This window comes from Symphalangus syndactylus, chromosome 13 (genome assembly GCF_028878055.3).
Source record: "Symphalangus syndactylus isolate Jambi chromosome 13, NHGRI_mSymSyn1-v2.1_pri, whole genome shotgun sequence".
Lineage (NCBI taxonomy): Eukaryota > Metazoa > Chordata > Mammalia > Primates > Hylobatidae > Symphalangus > Symphalangus syndactylus.
The window spans coordinates 76755080-76780409 of record NC_072435.2 but is presented as its reverse complement, the minus strand read 5'-3'; the positions used below and the strand labels follow the sequence as shown (position 1 = coordinate 76780409).

Genomic DNA, 25330 nt, shown 5'->3' with positions numbered 1-25330 from the left:
AAATATCCTTGAAATAATTATATTGTAGCTATATATTATGTTAATAATTTTATCATACCACTTACTGAATCACTTTCCTTGAATTACTGATTCAAAGAAAGAAAACATTTTAAAACATTTTGATACATGTAGTTAAATTTCATCTACAAAATTACCTATATGAAAATCATCACAACTTATAGACTTAATAGAAATATGGGAATTTAAAATTAGCAATGCTATTTTTATTTTAATGAAAGATAGTTAACATACAAAATTTTAAATTATGCCAAAGTAGATATTTAAAAGCTGAGATTAAATTTGGTCACATACTTCTCTTGCTAGAATGAGGGTCTGGCCTATTACGTGTCTTCTCAATTCTAATGGTTATTGATTTCCATAGTACTCTAATGAATATTGCTATTATGTGAATTCATGGGAGTATACTTCAGTTACAGAATGTGAATTTTAATTGTATAAAAACATGACGGCAAATGAAGCCTGGACAAATTTTGAATATCATTGTACAACATGAAAATATTAATATCTTTGAGGGTATTTTTGCCTCCCACAGTCATCATTAATCCCACCTCCTCCAGAGTGTTCCTAGAACACTTGGCACACATCTTCATCACTAGCCTCTGTCTCATTGTATATAACTATTTACGTGCTTTGTTTTCCCCACTAGGTAATCAGCATCACTGCGGTTAAAACTACCCCTTCTTTCAAAGTGTCTAGCATAGTGCCGGACTCAAAATAGTGTAGACTATTTTTTTCTATTTGTCCATTACAGCCACCTCAAGAGTTTTTGACCTTTATTCTGTCAGCATTTTAGGCTTTTTATATGGTCTTTCATAGGGCAGAAAAATGAACCTCTGGAAGTACCAGGACATTGTAGAATTATTAATAAGGAAATGACCTTCGCCCAGGTAATGCCACATTATTTTTTTTTTCAGTGTCCTTTAAGAATACAGCACCATCAGTGAAACAGTGGGGCATTTTAAAAGTGATTCCTACCCTGAGGGATACTTCAAACTTCTGCACAAGGGCAAGAAATAATTTACTTTTATAGGTCACCGAACCCCAAAAAAAAGGTAGGGAGGAGAAGGGTGATTCTATAAAGTACTTTGAAGTGATTACATTTCTAATGTTATAAGTTCCCAAGTGTACAGCAGAAATTTCATTAAAATTGAAATATATGTCTTATAGAATTGAAAATATTAAACTTCAGAAATAGAACCTTCTATGAAAGTTATTTTCCATTTTGATACCTTCTATAGTTTTTTCTTATAGTTTTTCATAACAACTGTATTAAGAAAAATATATATAGCATAAAATTCACCTTTTAAAGTGTATAGTTCAGTGTATTTTAGCTTATTCACAGAGTTGAGCAACCTTCACCACCATCTAACTTTAGATCATGTGCATCACCCTCTTCCCTGTATCTGTTAGTAATTATTCCCCATTTGCCCCATCTCTAAGGCCCTGGCAACCACCAAGCTACTTTCTTCCTCTATGGATTTGCTGTTCTGGACATTTCATATACTGTAACTGAAATTTTACAATATTCAAGATTAATCTTTGTTATAACTTATAAGTACTTTATTTCTTCATATTGCCAATTAATATTCCACTGTATGGCTGTATTAATTTTATTTATCCCTTCATTAGTTAATAGATATTTGGGTTGTTTTCATTTATTGGCTATTATGAATAATGCTACTATTAACACGCATATAAAATCTTTTTTATAGACATGTGTTTTCATTTACCTTGTGTATATAACTAGAAGTGGGATTGCTAGGTTATATGGTAACTCTTAACATTTCAAATAAATGCTACATTATTTTTCAAAGTGACTGTGCCATTTTGCAATTCTGCCAGCAATGATGAATTGCTTCATGTAGGGTTCTATATAACTTTTTAATATGCACAGTTGTCATGGCAGAATTATTCTATCTCACATTTATAAAATACAATTCAATTTTTATCACAAATAATATGTATCATAGTATATCCTGAAATTGTGTCTTCTTAAACTGTAAGCAGAAGTTTAGCACTGGAACACAGTTTGTTCTTCGTGATCCCAGCACAGTATATATATATATATATATATACTTTAAGTTCTGGGATACACGTGCAGAACATGCAGGTTTGTTACATAGGTACACATATGCCATGGTGGTTTGCTACACCCATCAACCCATCAGCTACAGCTATTAGATATTTCTTGTAATGCTATCCCTCCCCTATCCCCCACCCGCTGACAGGATCCAGTGTGTGATGTTCTCCTCCCTGTATCCATGTGTTCTCATTGTTCAGCTCCCCCTTATGAGTGAGAACATGAAGTGTTTAGTTTTCTGTTCCTGTGTTAGTTTGCTGAGAATGATGGTTTCCAGCTTGATCCATGTCCCTGCAAAGGAACTCATCCTTATTTTTGGCTGCATAGTATTCCATGGTGTATATGTGCCACATTTTCTTTATCCAGTCTATCATTGATGGCATATGGGTGGGGTCCAAGCCTTTGCTATTGTGAACAGTGCTGCAGTAACCATATGTGTGCATGTGTCTTTATAGTAGAATGAATTATAATCCTTTGGGTATATACCCAGTAATGGGATTGCTGGATCAAATGGTATTTCTGGTTCTAGATCCTTGAGGAATTGCCACTCCGTCTTCCACAATGGTTGAACTAATTTACAATCCCAACAACAGTGTAAAAGTGTTCCTATTTCTCCACATCCTCTCCAGCATCTGTTGTTTCCTGACTTTTTAGTGATTGCCATTCTAACTGGCATGAGATGGTATCTCATTGTGGTTTTGATGTGCATTTCTCTAATGAATAGTGATGATGAGCTTTTTTTTCATATGTTTGTTGGCCGCATAAATGTCTTCTTTTGAGAAGTGTCTGTTCATATCCTTTGCCCACTTTTTGATGGGGTTGTTTCTTTGTTGTTAATTTGTTTAAGTTCTTTGTAGATTCTGGATATTAGCCCTTTGTCATATGGATAGATTGCAAAAATTTTATCCCATTCTGTAGGTTTCCTTTTCACTCTGATGATAGTTTCTTTTGCTGTGCAGAAGCTCTTTAGTTTAATTAGCTTCTATTTGTCAATTTTGGCTTTTGTTGCCATTGCTTTTGGTGTTTCAGTCATGAAGTCTTTGCCTATGCCTATGTCCTGAATGGTATTGCCTAGTTTTTCTTCTAGGGTTTTTATGGTTTTAGGTCTTACATTCAGGTCTTTAATCCACCTTGAGTTAATTTTTGCATGAGTTGTAAGGAAGTGGTCCAGTTTCAGTTTTCTGCATATGGCTAGCCAGTTTTCCCAGCACCATTGATGAAATATGGATTTCCTTTCCCCATTGCTTGTTTTTGTCAGGTTTGTCAAAGATCAGATGGTGGTATATGTGTGGCATTAATTCTGAGGCCTCTGTTCTGTTCCATTGGTCTATATATTTGTTTTGGTAACAGTACCATGCTGTTTTGGTTACTATAGCCTTGTAGCATCATTTGCAGTCAGGTAGCATGATGCCTCCAGCTTTGTTCTTTTTGTTTAGGATTGTCTTGGCTATGCGGGCTCTTTATTGGTTCCATATAAAATTTAAAGTAGTTTTTTCTAATTCTGTGAAGAAAGTCAATGGTAGTTTGATGGCAATAGCATTGAATCTATGAATTACCTTGGGCAGTATGGCCATTTTCACGATATTCATTCTTCCTATCCATGAGCATGGAATATTTCTCCATTTGTTTGTGTCCTCTCTTATTTCCTTGAGCAGTGGTTTGTAGTTCTACTTGAAGAGGTCCTTCACATCCCTTGTGAGTTTTATTCCTATGTATTTTATTCACTTTGTAGCAATTGTGAATGGGAGTTCACTCATGATTTGGCCCTCTGTTTCTCTATTATTGGTGTATAAGAATGCTTGTGATTTTTACACATTAGTTTTGTATCCTGAGACTTTGCTGAAGTTGCTTATCAGCTTCAGGAGATTTTTTGCTGAGACTATGGGGTTTTCTAAATATACAATTATGTCATCTGCAAACAGAGACAATTTGACTTCCTCTCTTCCTATTTGAATACCTTTTATTTCTTTCTCTTGCCTGATTGCTATGGCCAGAACTTCCAATACTATGTTGAATAGGAGTGGTAAGAGAGGACACACCTCATACAGCTGAGCTCTGGCTGGCATCTGGTGGGTGCCCCTCTGGGAGGAAGCTTCCAGAGGAAGGAACAGGCAGCAATCTTTGCTGTCTGCAGCCTCCTCTGGTGATACCCAGGCAAACAGGGTCTGGAGTGGACTTCCAGCAAACTCAAGCAGACCTGCAGCAGAGGGGCCTGACTGTTAGAAAGAAAACTAACAAATACAAAGGAAGAGCATCAACATCAACAAAAAGGACATCCACACAGAAACCCCATCTGAAGGTCACCAACATCAAAGACCAAAAGTAGATAAATCCACGAAGATGAGGAAAACCCAGTGCAAAAAGACTGAATATTCCAAAAACCAAAATGCCTCTTCTCCTCCAAAGGATCACAACTCCTTGCCAGCAAGGGAACAAAACTGGACAGAGAATGAGTTTGATGAATTGACAGAAGTAGGCTTCAGAAGGTGGGTAATAACAAACTCCTCTGAGATAAAGGAGCATGTTCTAACCCAATACAAGGAAGCTAAGAGCCTTGAAAAAAGGTTAGAGGAATTGCTAACTAAAATAACCAGTTTAAAGAAGAACATAAATGACCTGATGGAGCTGAAAAACACAACATGAGTACTTCATGTAGCATACACAAGTATCAATAGCGAAATCGATCAAGTGGAAGAAAGGACATCAGAGATTGAAGATTAACCTAATGAAATAAAGTGTGAAGACAAGATTAGAGAAAAAAGAATGAAAAGCAACAAACAAAGCCTCCAAGAAATATGGGACTATGTGAAAAGACCAAACCTATGTTTGATTGGTGTACCTGAAAGTGACGGGGAGAATGGAACCAAGTTGGAAAACACTTGTCAGGAGAACTTCCCCAATCTAGCAAGACAGACCAAACATTCAAATTCAGGAAATACAGAGAACACCACAAAGATGCTCCTCGAGAAGAGCAACCCTAAGACACATAATCACCAGATTCACCAAGGTTGAAATGAAAGAAAAAATGTTAAGGGCAGCCAGAGAAAAATGTCGGGTTACCCACAAAGGGAAGCCCATCAGACTAACCACAGATCTCTCTGCAGACAAGTGGAGGCCAATATTCAACATTCTTAAAGAAAAGAATTTTCAACCCAGATTTCATATTCAGCCAAACTAAGCTTCATAAGCAAAGGAAAAATAAAATCTTTTGCAGACAAGCAAATGCTGAGAGATTTTGTCACCACCAGGCCTGCATTACAAGCGCTCCTGAAGGAAGCACTAAATATGGAAAGGAAAAACCAGTATCAGCCACTGCAAAAACATACCAAATTGTAAAGAACATAGGCTCTATGAAGAAACTGCATCAACTAACGGACAAAATAACCAGCTAGCATCATAATGACAGGATTAAATTCACATGTAAAAATATTAACCTTAAGTGTAAAGGCTAAATGCCCCAGTTAAAAGACACAGACTGGCAAATTGGATAAAGAGTCAAGACTCATCGGTGTGCTCTATTCAGGAGAACCATCTCACATGCAAAGACACACATAGGCTCAAAATTAAAGGGATGGAGGAATATTTACCAAGCAACTGGAAACAAACAAACAAAAAAGCAAAGATTGCAATCCTAGTCTCTGATAAAACAGACTTTAAACCAACAAAGATCAAAAAAGACAAAGAAGGGCATTACATACTGGTAAAGGGATCAATGCAACAAGTAGAGCTAACTATCCTAAATATATATGCACCCAATACAGGAGCACCCAGATTTATACAGCAAGTTCTTAGAGACCTAGAAAGAGACTTAGACTCCCACACAGTAATAGTGGGAGATTTTAACACCCCACTGTCAATATTAAATAGCTCAATGAGACAGAAAATTAACAAGAATATTCAGGACTTGAATTCAGCTCTGGACCAAGTGGACTCAATAGACATCCACAGAACTCTCCACTCTGAATCAACAGAATATGCATTCTTCTCAGCACCACATCGCACTTATTCTAAAATTGACCACATAATTGGAAGTAAAACACTCCTCAGATAATGCAAATAAAGGAAATCATAACAAACAGTCTCTCAGACCACAGAGCAATTAAATTAGAACTCAGGATTAAGAAACCGACTTAAAACCACACAACTACATGGAAACTGGACAACCTGCTCCTGAATGACTACTGGGTAAATAACGAAATTAAGGCAGAAATAAGTTCTTTGAAACCAATAAGAACAAAGACACAATGTAGCAGAATATCTGGGACACAACTAAAACAGTGTTTAGAGGGAAATTTATAGCACTAAGTGTTCACAGAAGAAAGCAGAAAAGATCTAAAATCTAAAATGAACAACCTAAAATCACAATTAAAAGAACCAGAGAAGCAAGATCAAACAAATTGAAAAGCTAGCACAAGACAAGAAATAACTAAGATCAGAGCAGATCTGAAGGAGATAGAGACATGTAAAACCCTTCAAAAAATTAATGAATCCAGGATGTGGTTTTTTGAAAAGATTAACAAAATAGATAGACTGCTAGCCAGACTAATAAAGAAGAAAAGAGAGAAGAATCAAATAGACACAATAAAAAATGATAAAGGAGATATCAGCACTGATCCCACAGAAATACAAACTACCATCAGAGAATACTATAAACACCTCTACGCAAATAAACTAGAAAATCTAGAATAAACGGATAGATTCCTGGACATATACACCCTCCCAAGACTAACCTAGGAAGAAGTCGAATCCCTGAATAGACAAATAACAAGATCTGAAATTGAGGCAGTAATTAATAGCCTACCAACCAAAAAAAGCCCAGGACAAGATGGATTCACAGCCAAATTCTACCAGAGGTACAAAGAGGAGCTGGTACCATCCCTTCTGTAACTATTCCAAACAATAGAAAAAGAGAGACTCCTCCCTAACTCATTTTATGAGGCCAGCATCATCCTGATACCAAAACCTGGCAGAGATACAACAATAAAAATAATAAAATTTCAGGCCAATATTCCTGAAGAACATCAATGTGAAAATCCTCAATAAAATACTGGCAAACCGAATCTAGCAGCATATCAAAAAGTTTATCCACCACGATCAAGTTGGCTTCATCCCTAGGATGCAAGGCTGGTTCAACATATGCAAATAAATAAATGTAATCCATCACATAAACAGAACCAATGACAAAAACTACATGATTATCTCAATAGAAGCAGAAAAGGCCTTCGATAAAATTCAACATTCCTTCATGCTAAAAACTCTCAATAAACTAGATATTGATGGAATGTATCTCAAAATAATACAAGCGATTTATGACAAACGCACAGCCAATATCATACAGAATGGGAAAAACCCGGAAGCATTCCCTTTGACGACTGGCACAAGACCAGCACAGATTTTCATACATGGCCATCACTTTCAAAATATTCAATGAACAATGGTGGAATTTATCATTTTGTAAAAATATGTGTTCCTAACCTCCTCATAGTCATTCTCTGTCAAAGGAGCTTTGTCAAAGGCTTTCCAGGTGAAAGCCTTTCAAATGATTGAAAGTAGGTCTCTCTCCTCCTTTCCTCTCAATCCTGAGGTTTTGTCTTTCTTCTTCGGACCAAATTTCCTTTTTTTCTCTTTTTTTAAATTTTATTTTAGGTTCCATGGTACATTTACAGGAAGTGCACGTTTGTTACATAGGTAAATGTGTGCTGTGGTGGTTAGCTGCCCCCATCAACCCATCACCTAAGTATTAAGCACAGCATACATTAGCTATTTTTCCTGATGCTCTCCCTGGCCCCGCTACCAGCCAGATAGGCTCCAATGTGTGTTCCCCTCCCTGTGTCCATGTGTTCTCATTGTTCAGCTCCCACATGTCAGTGAGAACATGTAGTGTTTGGTTTTCTGATCCTGGGTTAGTTTGCTGCGAATAATGGCTTCCAGCTTCATCCATGTCCCTGCAAAGGAAATGATCTCATTCCTTTTTATGGATGTATACTATTCCATGGTGTTTATGCACCACATTTTCTTTATCCAGTCTATCATTGATAGGCATTGGGTTGGTTCCATGTCTTTGCTATTGTGAATAGTGCTGCAGTGAACACTTGTGTGCATGTATCTTTAAAATAGAATGGTTTATATTCCTTTGGGTGTATACCCAGTAATTGGATTGCTGGGTCAAATGGTATTTCTGGTTCTAGGTCTTTGAGGAATTGCCACACTGTCTTCCACAATGCAGACCAAACTTCTTAACAGAGAGCACTTTCACTATTGAAATGTGAATTTGTTTTAGTTGACTGGATTATTTTACAGTTCATATTTATGTGATATAAATTTAGATTTATTGTATTTTTCTTTATGAACTTAATTTTTATGTCACATTTAATCATGTGTCTCACAAACTAGGTAATTGGCAGAGAGAAAATAAATACAAATTTTCAGGGATGATTCTCCAATGGCTTGAATTGCTTTTAATATTAATTCAGTATTGGAGCTTAACATCTATAAATATTTCATCATGTTCAACTTCTTCTTTGGACTGTGTGGCAAATAAAAAAGTCTGAAAGACTTCTCACTACAAAAACATAGACTAAATGCAACGCAAATGCTTTTAAACTCTCAACATCACTTTCATGAAAAACCAAATCATTAAAAACCAGCAGAGTGTATTCTGAAAGCTGGAGCACCCTGTAGATATTTGCTGATTCCAGGAACTAGAAACTTGAGGAGTGAAAGGAGATCAAACTAAAACTTCAGCATAAGTCCATAGCCTCTGAGGAGTTTCACTCTGAAAGAGATAGACTAGCCTAGAAGAAACTTATCATCAGCAAAAAGACATCAGGATGACCATTAATGTAAGCCTGAGCTAAGGTGGAGGGAAAATAAAAAGTTACCACATTGCTGTCCTTAAAAATGATCGTCACAAAGTCAGGTGATTGAGACCATCCTGGCTAACACGGTGAAACCCCGTCTCTACTAAAAATACAAAAAAATTAGCCGGGCGTGGTGGCGGGCACCTGTAGTCCCAGCTACTCTGGAGGCTGAGAAGGAGAATGGCATGAACCCAGGAGGCGGAACTTGCAGTGAGCCAAGATAGCGCCACTGCACTCCAGCCTGGGCGACAGGACTAGACTCCGTCTCAAAACAACAACAACAACAAAAAGATCAGGGTTCGCATTTTTAACACTTTCAACTTAAAGTAGTCCTTGATTCATAGTGCCTAGCAGAAGGAAAATATATATTCTCTCTGAAGTGCCTTCAGGTGGACCTTACAGAATTCTCAACAGATTAAAATAACCAAATATGAGCTTGCAAGTCAATATTTAAAATCACAGGAAGAACTATGTTTCCTTGTGCTGGAATCAGAAGAAATAATAAATAGCAAATTATATTCTCGAATTTTAAAATTATAAAACACACTATATAAAATAAGTTTAAAATGTTTACAGAATAATACTTTTAAAATAATGAAACATATATGCCATGTTTTAAGATTCATTCACCAATAGCTTTATCAGGAACAAATTTTTTGTTCTTATTTTTACTTAAATAAAAATGCTTACTAATCTGCATCAAACTTTAATTACTAAATGTGATTGTTTTACCATGGTCCTTTAGCAAATACAGAGTCTCTATTTCAGGCTCCATGTAAGCAGCTGGCAAAATAACGAAGGCCGGAAAGTTTTAGTTCTGGTTCTCACAGAGTTTACCATCTAGATACAGAAGTTTGTATGACAGAATAGAATTAAAGCTTCTAGTATTCTGTCTTAGTGGGATCTGAAGATTGACTATCCAAGATTATTAACAAAAATCAAAGAAAGAGTAGCATGAATAATTAAAATTAGAAATAATTCACCCAGAAATCTCATTAATCTTAAAAGACCATTTTATTTTTGTTTTGTGTATTATTCCATTATAAATAATTCACATTTTCAACATCTGTCTAGATTTTTCAATCAGTCAGGATCCCTCTTTTGTATCTGCTAGTGACTTTATCACCTAAATGATTCTAAGAGTGATCTATACAAAACAATAGGGCAAAATTAGCAAACTTATAGTTCATTAGAAGAAGGCTAAACCTTCTTTAATTCATGGAAAAACAGATTTAGAAATAATAACATTTTTTGCTTATGAAGTGTAATACAGGATTTTTAAAGAATACAATCAAAAAGCAATAATTATATTTCATGTCGGTTAAGTTTTAACAAAATGATACTGGTGCTAGTATGTATTTACAAATTTGGGATTGTTTAAAAGAAAATTTTTAAACTCCACAAGAGGGCCGGGTGCAATAGCTCATGCCTGTAATCTCAGCACTTTGGGAGGCCGACACAGGTGGATCACTGGAGGTCAGGGGTTCAAGACCAGTGGGGCCAACATGGTGAAACCTCGTCTCTACTGAAAATACAAAAATTAGCCAGGTGTGGTGGTGCATGCCTGTAATCCCAGCAGTTTGGGAGGCTGGGGCCAGTGGATCACTTGAGGCCAGGAGTTCAAGACCAGCCCAAAAAACATGGCAAAACCCCGTCTCTACTAAAAATACAAAAATTAGCTGGGCTTGGTGGTGGATGCCTGTAATTCCAGCTACTCGGGAGGCTGAGGCACAAGAATTGCTTGAACCCAGGAGGTGGAGGTTGCAGTGAGCCGAGATAGCACCACTGCTCTCCAGCCTGTTTGATGGAGTGGTGAGACTCTATCTCAAAACAAATTAGTTAATTAAAATTTAAAAATAAGAATAAAATTCTACATGAAGGCAATGTTGAGAATATTTTCTTACCTTGGTGTTAAACATTTTTTCCTATCAAAAAAAAAGATTGAAGTTCTTACTTGAAATATAGTCTTTCTCTTGAAATATATTGTTAAAGAAAAATGTGAGAAGAAAGAACATCTGAATACACACTTTGACACATAGCCGTTTTTCCATTTTCCCAGGTAACATTAGTTTACATAAATAAAAATGAGTAAGGAATGCCATGGACCTGCAGTCAAATAAGGTGATTATCTTATGTTGATTTCTGTGCATAACATGGACAACAGTCAGTCATTCTAATGTAATTTATTGATATAAGTAAATAATAAACTAAGTCATGGTTCTGCAGTTGGACAATTTTTGGTAGGAGATCTTTCTAACTTGGACTATCAGCTATGCTTTATATTTTGAAGGAGATGTAAAAAATTTACAATTCCAGAACAGGATGGCCAATGAAATTCATCTTGGGTGGCAGTTTGGGTTATTAAGTAGTTGCTGCCTAAAGTCCAGCATCAGGGAATATTATGGGGCTGCTTCAGGAAAAATGTCATCATAATTTCATGTCTCAGGAGAAGGAGTACAGAGCGCCATCACATATGTGGTTTATCTGATGAAGCTGTAGGAAGATGGTATAAAATAGCAAAAAATCAATTTGTTATATACCCAGTTATATATTTTGCTACCAACATGGAATTGTTTTGTTTGTTTGTTTGTCTGAGGTGGAGTGTCACTCTGTCGCCCAGACTGGAGTGCAATGACTCGATCTCGGCTCGCTGCAACCTCTGCCCCCTGGGTTCAAGCCATTCCTGTGCCTCAGCCTCCCTAATAGCTGAGATTACAGGCGCCCCCCATCATACCCAGCTAATTTTTGTATTTTTAGTAGAGACAGGGTTTCACCATGTTGGCCAGGCTGGTCTGGAACTCTTGACAGCAGGTGATCCACCCGCCTCAGCCCCACAAAGTGCTGGGATTACAGGCGTCAGTCACTGCGCCTGGCCCTACATGCAATTTTATGTACATATATGTTTCTGTAGCAATTCAATATTTACAAGACTTGTTTCATAAATGAGTAAATAGCTGCAGGATAGAGAAAATTCAAGAGTTATTCCACTTTGAGTCTTTCCAAACTACTTATGAACATTTGCAAAGATTAAGAAAATATGTGAGTAATTTTATATATTTTTTCTTTTTGAAAATTGTATTTTACAAAGTGCTTCCCAAGAAAGCAGAGTCTTCTGAGATTCTTTCTGCTTCTACTGACCAGCAAGATACTCACAGCAAGGGAAGTCCCCTAGGAACAGGAGAGAAAATGGCATATTTTTAATGTGAAGTATTATTTGTTTTTAGTATTTTGTTCTATTTTTTGATGGGGGAGGGGATGTTAAGATGGTCATAAGGATGGGGATGGAAAAATTTCCAATGGCAACAATCAATAAATGCTATTGATGTTAAAAGAATTAAGTGTCCACAAGCATACTGGTTACTAACAAGTATATTTCAGGGTTACATTACTTTGATGAGTTTGGTGAGGTCCAGAGTCTGGCCCTTAGCCTGGCAAGTCCAGAAATTTAGTGTTTTTAATTTCTCTGAGTGGTTGCTAAACTAATAAAAAGGAGGATAAAGTTAATAATGCCATTCACTTGCCTAAATTCCTTCCATGGTGTCCATTATTGCCTTTTACCAAAGACCAAAATAACTAACATAGCTTATCCTCCATTCCATCCAAAACTGAACTACTGTTGTTTAAATAGCTTTATTGCAGCAACACATACCATTTTATTCAGCCATTAAAAATGCAATTCACTGGCATTTAGTATATTCGCAAAATTGTGCATCCTCATCACAATTAATTTTGGAACATTTTTGTTACCCCAGAAGGAAATCCAGAGCTCCTCAGCTCTCACCTCCTCCAATCTCTCCAACTCCTCTAGCCCTAGGTAACCACTAATTCATTTTCTGTTTCTATATATTTGCCTATTCTGGACATTTCACATTAAGAGGATCATACGACAACATGGTCCTCTGTGACTGGCTTCTTTAACTTAGCAAAATATTTTCAAGGATCATCCATATTATAGCATGTATACTTCATTTCTTTTTATTGTTGAATAACATTTCCTTGTGTGTATTTGTTTAAAAAAACTCTTCATATAATTAATGTATACAATTTCGTGAGTTTGGACATATGTATACACTCATGTTACAATCACCACAATGGAATTCAGGTAATAAACATATTCATCACCTCAAAAAGTTTCCTTATGTCACCTAATACCTGTTAGAATGGCTATTTTCAAAAATGAAAAGAAAAAGAAAACAAATGCTGGCAAGGTTGTGGAGAAATTGAAACCCATATTCACTGTTGGTGGAAATATAATATTGTACAGCCACTATGGAAAATAGTATGGAGGTTTCACAAAAAAAATAAAAATAAGATGAGCATATGGTCCAGCAATCCCACTTCTGGGTATATAACCAAAGATGTTAAAATCAGAATCTTGAAGAAACATCTGCACCCCTAGGTCCTTTGTAACGTTTTTTAGAATAACCAAGAAATTAAAACAACCTGAATGTCCATCAATAGATGAATGGATAAAGAGAATGTGATATATTCAAACAATAGAAAATTATTCACCCTTGAAAAAAAAAAAAGGAAACCCAAGCCAGGCACTGTGGCTCATGCCTGGAATCTCAGCACTTTGGGAGGCTGAGGCGGCAGGATCCCTTGAGCCCAGGAGTTCGAGACCAGCCTGGGAAATATAGGGATATCTCTTCTTTACCGAAATAAATAAATAAATAAATAAATAAATAAATAAATAAATAAATATAAAATAAAATTACCTTTGAGTAGTTATGTGTATCTATGGTCCCAGCCACCTTGGAGGCTGAAGTGGAAGGATCCCTTGAGCTCAGGAGGTAGAGGATGCCTTGAGTTGTGAGTTGTGATCATACCACTGCATTCCAGCCTGGAAGACAGAGCAAGACTCTGTCTCAAAAAAATAAATAAATAAACAATAAAAAAAAAAAGGAAAGACAAAAAAATGAAGAAGGAAATCCTACCATTTGTGACAACATGAAAGGACCTGGAAGACATTGTGCTGAGGGAAATAAGTCAGTTACAGAAGGACAACTACTGCATGATTCCTCATGTATGTGGCATCTAAAATAGTTACAGAAATAGAAGTAGACAACAGAACAGTGGTTACCAGAAGATGGGGGAAGGAGTATGTGGGTAGCTGTTGTTCAATGGGTGTAAAATTACAATTATACAAGATGAGTTTGTTCCAGACATCTACTGATCAACATAGTGTCTTTGGTTTACAATTTAGGTATTGTGTACTTAGAAATGTGTTAAGAGGTCAGATATCATGTTAAATGTTCTTATCACAGGAAATAAAACGATATGAAATAAAACAACAAAAAAGTATATGCATTTTAAAAATTCATTCCTCCACTGTTGGACATTTGGATTGTTTCCACCTTTTAAATATAATGAATAATGCTGCTATGAACATTCATGTACAAGATTCTGTGTGGACATATGTTGTCAATTTTCTTGGGTATATACCTAGTAGTGAAATTGCTAGACCATATGATAACTCTATGTTTTACCACTTGAGAAACTGACAAACTGTTTTGCAAAGTGGCTGAACCATATTACACTCCCACCAGTAGTGTATGAGGCTTCTCTGCATCTTTGCCAATGCTTGTTATTATTTGCGTTTTGATTATAGCCATTCTAAGTGATGTGAAATTGTATTTCGCTGTGCTTTTAACTTGCATTTCTCTGACGATTAATGATGTGGAACAGCTTTCCATGTGCTTTTTGGCTATTTATCTTTAGAGAGCTGTGTATTCAGATTATCTGTTCATGTATAAATTTGGTTATTTGTCTTCTTATTATAGAATTGTAATAGTTATTTATACATTTTGACAACCAGTCCTTTATCAGATATATAGTTTGCTCATATTTTGTCTCATTCTGTGGATTGTCTTTCACTTTCTTAATGATTCTACTCGACGTGTAAACATTTTTAACTTTATGGTATATTAATTAGCTCTGGCTCCCATAACAAAATACCATAGACTGGATGGCTTAATCAACAAAGATATATTTCCTCGCAGTTCTGGAGTCTGGAAACCTGAGATCAGGGTTTCAGCATGGACGGGTTCTGCTGAGAGCTCGTTCTGGCTTGCAGATGGCTGCCTTCTCGCTGTGCCCTCACATAGCAGAGAGAGAGCTCTGGTGCCCCTTCCTCTTCTAAAACGGGAAGTAATCCCATCTGGAGAGCCCTACACTCATGACTTCATCTAAACCTAATGATTTCCCAAAGTTCCCATCTCCACATACCACCATGTTGGGGATTAGGGCTTCAACATATGAATTTAAGGACACAATTCAGTCATAGCAGATGGAGTCTGGTCTATTTTAACTTGTGTTGTATGAGCTTTTGGCGTCACATTGAATAAACCATTACCTAATCCAAGATTGCAAAGATTTACCTCTATGTATTTCTGTAAGAATTTTATAGGTTTAGTATGCTTAGGCTCTTTTGGATCTTAGAAAGTTGCTCATGATGCTCCCTTTATCTGGAAGAATTTATTTTCATTCAGCATACATTTTGCCTGGCTCTTACTCATTTTTCACATTTCATCTTAGATGCCCCCTTCACACACATACCCTCCTACAGGGGTGCATGCTGGGCACCCTGGATATAACCCCATCACAGCGTTTGTCACATTTCATTGTAATTATTGTTCACTTACTTCTATTTACTATGTCTTTTTCACCATTGTACACATTGCAGTGTCTGAAAAATTTCACAGGCTCTCCTACATATTAGGCATCCAATAATATTTTGTGGGGTAAATAGAGAAATAATCAAAGTGTCAGTTTTTAAAATTTGCAGAGAGAAATGCATTGTCAAGTGAGCCAGTATCCAAACTATGCTGACAAGGACAAGCGCCTTCTCTACAGTAAATGACACAAAAATTTTGAGTAATTAAAAAATATCCCTCAGTATCTATGGAATTAGAGCATGTTACATTATTTGAACATTTAGTGACACCATGTCATGTTAGTGTGTCCTAACAATTCCAGAACTCACATACACCCCTATTGCCAGACAACTACAATCCTTAGGCTGGGATGTACTTTCACAGAGAGAGTGGTTAGAGGAGTCTTTCCAGATTTCTCTCTCACGGTTTGCTTCTTTTACTCTGTTATTTAATGCTTTCACCCCCACCCCACCCCCCAGCAATAAACTGCTTTAGCTGTATATTGATATAACATATTATAACACAAAGTGCTATTTTCTGAGCTACAGTGTGCAATTTTAAATGTTATACACAGTAAAATTCTTCAAGGAAGGAAAATATGTTTCAATAGATTTTACAACTTTTATAGCACCCACTACAGCATTTCAGCTCAGTGAACAGCAAACAATGTTGTAGCCCAAATATTTTTGGTTATATAATTATAACTGATTGCTAGAGATGTGATTTTGTTTTGTTTTGTTTTGTTTAGAGTTAGAGCTTTGTTGAGCTATGCTGGGAGATTTAAATATTCAGCTCGAATGCTATTTTGTGTGTCTGGGAGTGTTTGCCACAGCAGGTGTTACCTAACCAGATGCTAAAGCCTTTTAAATTAATATGCAGCATCTTGTCAAACATGCCTTCTGCTTTACACTGTCAGAGCTGTTGAAAATTGGCTTTTCCTGCCAAAAGAGTTATTGGTTGGCAATGACTCAGCCCTGACATGCTTTAACTACAATGCTTACTGGGCCAGGTGATTGTATTAATGTACTTAGAATGTTGAGTTTTAATAAATGTACAAATGCATGAAGCATCAAGTAAGCAAAAATATCTTTTGGGCATTTATAGAGATTGAGGATTCTTTCCCTCTCCTCCGTAAAGATGAGTCAGAATTAAGGACGAGAGCATTAATTGGCTGAAGAAGTAGGTTGGTTCCTCTGTTAGAATTGCTTCCTGATGACCTCCCCTCTCTTCTTTCGTATACTTGATACAGTAAGACCAGAACAAGGTTTTGTTTTATTTTTTTTCTATTTGGAGAAAAATGAAGGGGAGATAGAGCAAGTCAAAGGGAAAGGAAACTTGGAGTGAGTAACTTCAGTCTTGGTTCTAAGCCACTGGGTTTGTCTCTTTCTCATTCTAGTAATATTATGCAGAGGGACAGGATTTAGGAGCAAGGCAGCTACTCAAACTTAGAGCAGGAGCCCAAAGGGTGAGGTGGGAGCTTCATCCAGTAGGGAGCATCCTTCTCACCTGGGTCAGGGAATCTGTGAAAGACTTCAGGCTTTAACCCTGGATTCTGGTCAGACTTGTAGGCTGCTGGGCTCCTCTCAAACAGCATCTCAGAACAAGCAATGCAAGGGTTCATTAAAAAGTTCTTAAATATGTTTTATACTATCATTGCATTTCAGACACCAGAAAACATCTTGAGAGGTGTGTGAGCCCTGGGTTAGTGATAATAGATGCAATCAGAGAGATGAGGAGAGGATAATAGAAGATAAAGTACACACTAACATGACATGGTGTCATCAAATGTTCAAATAATATAACATGTTCTAATTCCATAGATACTGAGGGATATTTTTAAACTTTTTTGTATTTTATTGGAGACAGGGTTTCACTGTGTTGCCCAGGCTGCTCTCGAACTCCTGAGCTCAGGTAATCCGCTTGCCTCAGCCTCCCAAAGTGCTGGATTACAGGCATGAGCCCACCACGCCTGGCCAATATTTTGAATTTTATTGGAGACAGGGTTTCACCATGTTGCCCAGGCTGTTCTCGATCTCCTGAGCTCAGGTAATCCACTCGCCTTGGCCTCCAAAAGTGCTGGGATTACAAGCGTGAGACACCACACCCGGCCAGACACATGTTTAAGAAAGCTTTTAAGAAATATTTTATGATATCTAGAGATTTTCCTCATAGGCTCAACCCTTATCTACATTAACATTATAGAATGTCACTTGATGTGTCTTAGATAGTAGTAATGTAAATTTTTGATCAGCAAGAATTACTGCAGGAACACAGGAACAGAGGGGTACAATAAGATATTTTCTCTCCAAAAATGTGCTGAGTATTTTTACTGTATCACACTAATGTCAATCACTTCTGCCATGCTAGTTTGCTAATGATATAGTAGAACTCTCTCTTTTTTATTATTATGCTTGAAGATAATCCTCTTGTCCCTGATATAAAATTAGTTTCAGTATCAGTCCCTTCCAAAGAAAAAGGGCAATGAGTAACAATGAGCCTTGGGTAGGTGAATCTCAAGTTACATTTCAGTTACCATTAAAGAAAAAAACTGCATGGTTTTAATATATATATATATATTTATGTATATTATTTATTATATTTAATATTATTTATCATATTTATTATATTTAATATAATATATATACATTAAAAATTACATATATTTTTAATAGATGAATGGGCCCAAGAAGGCAAATGTGACTAGGGCCCACAGAAGCAATGCAGTGCCAGCAGAAAAGCCATTGTGGGGATACTGAGAAAACCCTACCTTGCCTCCAAATACGTTCCCAACCAATCTGTAGTGACCTCTCCAGGATTTAAAAACAAGCTGACTCATCTCTAGCAAGCTATTGTCAAAGAAAGCCTAATACCTGGGGCAGCTCTCTGCATACATTGAGAAATTGGTGTCCACAAAGCAGAGTGGGAATAAGATATAAGACAGGTACATTTCAGTGGGAGCATGGTGAATGATTCATGGCTTGATGGACAGACAGCCTGAGACAGCATGACAATTTTGATTTCCACAAACATCCACTTTTTGAAAGATTCTAAGTACCTTGATTAGAAGATTTTGAAAACAAAAGTTACTAAGTACTCAAGTACACATCTACCAAGGGAATGACTTTTGTGGCATGTTGGATTTTAAATAGGCTTGCATCCCCCAAGTCACCATGATACATTAACATAGTCTTCTATTATGCAGTTTTAGGAAAAAGACCAAAAAGCTCTCTAATTAGAATAAAGATACATAAAAATTCAAGGGGGCACGAAATATAATGCACATGGAATTTAAACCCCGTTTTTCTTTTAACTTGAGTCATCTTACCCAATGATTTTTGTGAAAATTCTGAGTCCAGTTGTGCCTGTCACATTGCATTAGTTATGCAGGCGATTCTACCTTCAAGCTATCTAGCCCAGGGCTGACCATGAGACATGGGCTGTTTTGCACAGTAATTTTGGGTGACAGCATTCCCTGGGCTCATGTGAGACTAGAAGGCAATTATAAAAACAGAGGTCATTAACACTGCATTTGATTACATAATAAAATAAAAATATTGCATATACATAGTGATATAATGATGAAGTATTAATTTCTGTATGCCTTTCTTCCCAAACTAAATGATTTCCAAACTGAATTTCTAAAGACTCCTCTCAATTTTTACCAGCTAATATACTAAGTGTAGATATAAAATTTGAGAAATATATTGTCTTTTCGTTGCTTTGTTTATATCTCTCAAATGTAATACTTCTGTTGTTAATTGGCTCTAGAAATTATGTCCTGTGGTTTGGGGAAAAAATACATATCTTTTTACATGTAAATTTATGTGAAATTATATGCAAATAAAAATAGATTTAAAATCCAAAGCTTTCCACTGAGTATTACAAATAGAATTGCTAGAAGAATTATTAAAGTTCAAAGAAGGAAACACCAAAATACAGTAAATAAGGGGCATAGCCTAAGGAAGTCATTATAAAAAAAGCATTTTGAAGCAGTTAATTTTGTCTAATTGAAATGCTAGATGGTCAAATCAGCATGCTTCTATGCCATATGCTTTCCTGAGAGCTATTTTTGATTTGCACAAATGGTTGAAGAATAAACTTAAAAGATGCTTTTTTGTGGTTGGTGAGGGTGTTGGCAGTGTTTAGTGAAGCTGAATTCTAACTCACCATTTATTTTTCCTCTTCTCTCTCAAACTGGTTTGCACTCAAGATTCTTCAAGGCAGGACTTACTCAGATAGATGGCTGCAGAAATAAGGCCATTGTCAGTTCGTTAATTAAGTGGCCCACAAGATTAGAAAATGCAGGTTTAATGGAAAGGTAAAGAGTATTAAAATTGTAATCAAGATGAATGCATTGTCACAGATTTCTCTGGGGACTGTCTGGTGTCATTGACTTGAAATTGAAAGGCTGAATTTTCCTCTTATTATGCAGCTTCTCCTAACCAGCTTTCCTGAGGTGAGGACTTACCTATTAAATCAAAGCCTTTCAAGCATTTAGTAAATGAGAAAATACGTCATTTTTTTTTCTCAATTAAACCTCCTCAAGTAAGCATACAATCTGAAATGAGTCAGGGAAGTTAGAAGTTTTTTTTTTTCTTTTCAAGCTCTATTATGTTTATTATTAAATATCAGAAAATGAGCTTAAAAATGAACCTGTATAAAAATAGAATGCCCTGTGTCTGTCTGAGAATGGGTAGCCTGATAGGCTATGGTGATATACCAGGTGGAAAAGGCATACGTTAAAAACAAGAGGAAAGTTGACCAGGAGAAGTTATACACTCTTTAATTTCCTGTCTAGGTTACTCTTATGGAATGTAAATAGGCACAAGAACTGAGTGAATCTATGCTTTGCCCCTGTATTTTTCACTTTGGAAATAACATATGCAGAGATCAAAACAAGAGAAGCCTCTTTTCATTAAACTCACTAAGAACAACATATTGACCTAAGGCCTATCATTTGAGATATTTGCAGCACAGACACTTGAATTACTCAAGCTCATCCTTAGCTTAGAAGTCAGAACAAAAGAGTGAAACCACTGATAAGATACAAGACAGCTTATCTTTGCTCTGGGATATGACAGGTTTCATGGATGTTGACACCAGCATTGCCATATAATAGAATGGGTTTTGATGGAAACAATCTCTTCTACTTTTCTCATCTGTGTTCTGGGAATAATAACACTGCTATAATGATTGAATGACATAATAGATGTAAAGTTCCTAACAATGTACCTAGCATATAATTAGTACTTAAGAAATGATAGTTAAGTAAAGAGCAAGGCTCAGTGGCTTACACCTGTAATCCCAGTGTTTTGGAAAGCTGATGTGGAGGCGGAAGAATTGCTTGAGGCCAGGAGTTTGAGATAAGCTGGGCAACATAGCAAGACCCCTGTCCTTCTCTAAAGACAGGTGAGATCCTGTTTTTAAAAGAAAAAATGATGGGAGGGGGGAAGAAAATAAGTAAAAAGGTAACAACTGGGAATATTAGCTGAAATAGAAGAGCTTTAGATTTTATGTAATTTAAGAGACTTGTAACAAATTTAGGAGTGCACAGAAGTTAGATGTCCTGTGTTGGTGTATACGAAATGATACTTTCAAAATTTTAAGATATTAACAGAAAAAAAAGTTATTTTAGTTTCCTCTTTTTTTTAAATAAAGAAACTATTGCTTTACACTATGAGCTGAATTACTATTGAGAGGGATAGAAATGGCTAGGAAAGATTAATTTCAGATAAAAAATAGTTTGGATGATTAATTCCCTGAATGCATATAAACATATCGAGCGCAGGGACTTTAACTTGCTTCTTTTGCTTGTCATCTTCCCAGCACAAAAAACAGGGTCCACTACATAGTGAGTGCTCATATAAATGTGTTTGTGATGTGCCTGAGGACACACTAAGAAAGAGAAGGGCACCCCTCCCTTCACACTGAGGGTACTGTTGTGGCACTGTGTGGTCTAGATCTTGACTGTTCTTTAAAATTCAATATCGTGAAAATGGCCATACTGCCCAAGGTAATTTATAGATTCAATGCCATCCCCATCAAGCTACCAATGACTTTCTTCACAGAATTGGAAAAAACTACTTTAAAGTTCATATGGAACCAAAAAAGAGCCCGCATCGCCAAGTCAATCCTAAGCCAAAAGAACAAAGCTGGAGGCATCACACTACCTGACTTTAAACTATACTACAAGGCTACAGTAACCAAAACAGCATGGTACTGGTACCACAACAGAGACATAGATCAATGGAACAGAACAGAGCCCTCAGAAATGATGCCGCATAGCTACAACTATCTGATCTTTGACAAACCTGACAAAACCAAGAAATGAGGAAAGGATTCCCTATTTAATAAATGGTGCTGGGAAAACTGGCTAGCCATATGTAGAAAGCTGCAACTGGATCCCTTCCTTACACCTTATACAAAAATTAATTCAAGATGGATTAAAGACTTATATGTTAGACCTAAAACCATTAAAATCCTACAAGAAAACCTAGGCAATACCATTCAGGACATAGGCGTGGGCAAGGACTTCATGTCTAAAACACCAAAAGCAATGGCAACAAAAGCCAAAATCGACAAATGGGATCTCATTAAACTAAAGAGCTTCTGCACAGCAAAAGAAACTATCATCAGAGTGAACAGGCAACCTACAGAATGGGAGAAAATTTTTGCAACCTACTCATCTGACAAAGGGCTGATATCCAGAATCTACAATGAACTCAAACAAATTTACAAGAAAAAAACAAACAACCCCATCAAAAAGTGGGCAGAGGACGTGAACAGACACTTCTCAAAAGAAGACATTTATGCAGCCAAAAAACACATGAACAAATGCTCCTCATCACTGGCCATCAGAGAAATGCAAATCAAAACCACAGTGAGATACCATCTCACACCAGTTAGAATGGCCATCATTAAAAAATCAGGAAACAACAGGTGCTGGAGAGGATGTGGAGAAATAGGAACACTTTTACACTGTTGGTGGGACTGTAAACTAGTTCAACCATTGTGGAAGTCAGTGTGGCGATTCCTCAGGGATCTAGAACTAGAAATACCATTTGACCCAGCCATCCTGTTACTGGGTATATACTCAAAGGACTATAAATCATGCTGCTATAAAGACACATGCACACGTATGTTTATTGCGGCACTATTCACAATAGCAAAGAGTTGGAACCAACCCAAATGTCCAACAACGATAGACTGGATTAAGAAAATGTGGCACATATACACCATGGAATATTATGCAGCCATAAAAAATGATGAGTTCGTGTCCTTTGTAGGGACATGGATGAAACTGGAAAACATCATTCTCAGTAAACTATCGCAAGGACAAAAAACCAAACACCGCATGTTCTCACTCATCGGTGGGAATTGAACAATGAGAACTCATGGACACAGGAAGGGGAACATCACACTCCGGGGACTGTTGTGGGGTGGGGGGAGGGGGAAGGGACAGCATTAGGAGATACACCTAATGCTAAATGACGAGTTAATGGGTGCAGGAAATCAACATGGCACATGGATACATATGTAACAAACCTGCACATTGTGCACATGTACCCTAAAACCCTAAAGTATAATAAAAATAAATAAATAAATAAATAAAATTCCAAATGACGAAATATAGAGTGGGGAAAGTCATTTTGCTCTTTGGAAAAAGAAAGTATTTGCCATGCGTAGGTTGGCGAACAAAATAGTCTGAAAAGTTGTTGAGTATGCTTAGTAGTTGGCGACTGATCTAATTCTCTTACCTCACTGATTTTAACACACTTAGCTCTTTCTACAGATTCCTTTTAATTCAGACTTGATGAAGTATGAATAAAGTTTCCTTCTAACATTGATTTCTCACTACTTTAAGCTTCTGATAATACTCTGTGTTATACATTGTATTCTGTTTCTTACCTTTTTCACTCAAAATTATATTTTTGAAATCTTTCCATGTTGCTATACAAAGATCTAACCTGTTTATTCTTCCCTTTGCATAATATTCCATCATACACATTTACTATATTTAATTCATACATTTTTCTATATATGGAAATCTAGATTGTTCCCAGTGAATTCCTTTCTGGGAATCTTATGGAAATACTGTTCTAAAAACATAATTTGAGAAATGCTGGACTAGAGAAATACCATATTAGTTAAATACATACTTTCACTTTAAGAATGAATAAGACCAATGTGATAGATCCAATGAACAAATGATAAATTTAAATGCATGAATTATTCAGAGCAATAGGCCCAAAGCACTAGGAATAGGAAATATTTTCATTATTTCTCCTGCCACATTCATTTTCTCTCAGGTGCATATGCTCTCATTCATTCTAGTAGCTTTGCGTTCAACACAAATATTTATATCACAAAATTATGCTTTCATGATAGTGAGCTTCAGCACTAGAGCTGGCCTATTCCTAGGTGGGAGGTATACTGCAGATCTCTTTGAAGAAACTACCAGGATCAGAGAAGATTTTCTGAATAATTTGTTGAATTTGGCAGTTTCCAGGTAATCACTATATTATATACACACACACACACACACACACACACACACATACATATATATCAGTGAAAAAGGTAAGAAACAATGCAATATATAATACAGAGTATTATCAGAAGCTTAAAGCAGTGAGAAATCTTAGAAGGAAAATTTATTCATACTTCACCATGTCTGAATTAAAAGGAATCTGTAAAAAGAGCTAAGTGTGTTTGAATCAGTGAGATAAGAGAATTAGATCAGTCACAACTACAAAGAGCAAAATGACATATATATGTGTGTGTGTGTGTGTGTATATATATATACGTGTGTATATATACGTATGTGTATATATATATATATACGTATGTATATATACGTATGTATATATATATATATATATACGTTAGAAAGCATGGCAGACAATAATGTCATTGCCATGTAGAATATAGTATATTTCAATATAGACCAAACAACAGCTCAAAGTAAAAAAGAATATTATATCTGTTATATGTTAAGCAAATTACAGTGATCTCACTTAGAAAAATTTTAAAAAACCTCCAATAATATCTTCCTAAATTTATTTTGGTATCAAAGTCCAAAGTTTGAGGAAAGTAAGCCATTTATTTATTATCACAACAAGGATTTATTGTTTACTTAATTTTCCAGGAACTATGCTAAGACCTAAGGATGTAAAAATACACTAACAACCTTGCCTTAAAGGATTGTACTGTTTAGGTGGAGGAGACGAACACATAATTCAGTTATTATAAAAACAATACAACTAGGTATTTTAAAGCATTAAGAAGGCTAACTAGTGCTTTTAAAAATGAATTAGTTAGGTAGAGGGATGATGAGGAGTATTTGAGGCACAGTAGGTAGTTTGTAAAAGAAACAAGAAAAAAGTTGAAAAAAAATGAAAAGGTAGAAATGGAAACAGGAAAGAGAAATGTTTGACAGTAGTTGCAGAAGATAGACCATCTAAGAAGGAGGCTTTTGAGGGACATGTGACTTCTAAAGGGCATACACTAGTATTACTCTGTGTGTGGCACTTTGGTGATGGGTTTTGAGTGCTGGTTAATGATGGAGATCCCTGATGGGCCTCAAATGTGAATTCTGAAATTTCTATGAGGTCGACTGCAACAACTGTTCTATGTTATCTTCATATCTTCAGCATCTAGCACAGGGTCTGATATGTGGTAAGTGTTCAATAAATGTTGTATGAATGGCTGGA

At 36.3% G+C, this 25330-nt stretch overlaps 1 protein-coding gene across 15 annotated transcripts in view; it reads left to right on the top strand.

Moving 5' to 3' along the window:
* PPFIA2 (PTPRF interacting protein alpha 2) overlaps positions 1 to 25330 on the top strand; it is a 516856-nt gene that overhangs the window by 285398 nt on the left and 206128 nt on the right. The window contains exon 1 of one of the 15 annotated variants that reach the window (XM_063615112.1): positions 1049 to 1073. The exons of the other annotated variants lie outside the window; for them this stretch is intronic. The gene's annotated coding sequence lies outside the window, so the exon portion shown is untranslated. Of the gene's footprint in view, positions 1 to 1048; positions 1074 to 25330 lie in introns of those variants that run through there. 15 annotated transcript variants of the gene reach the window in all.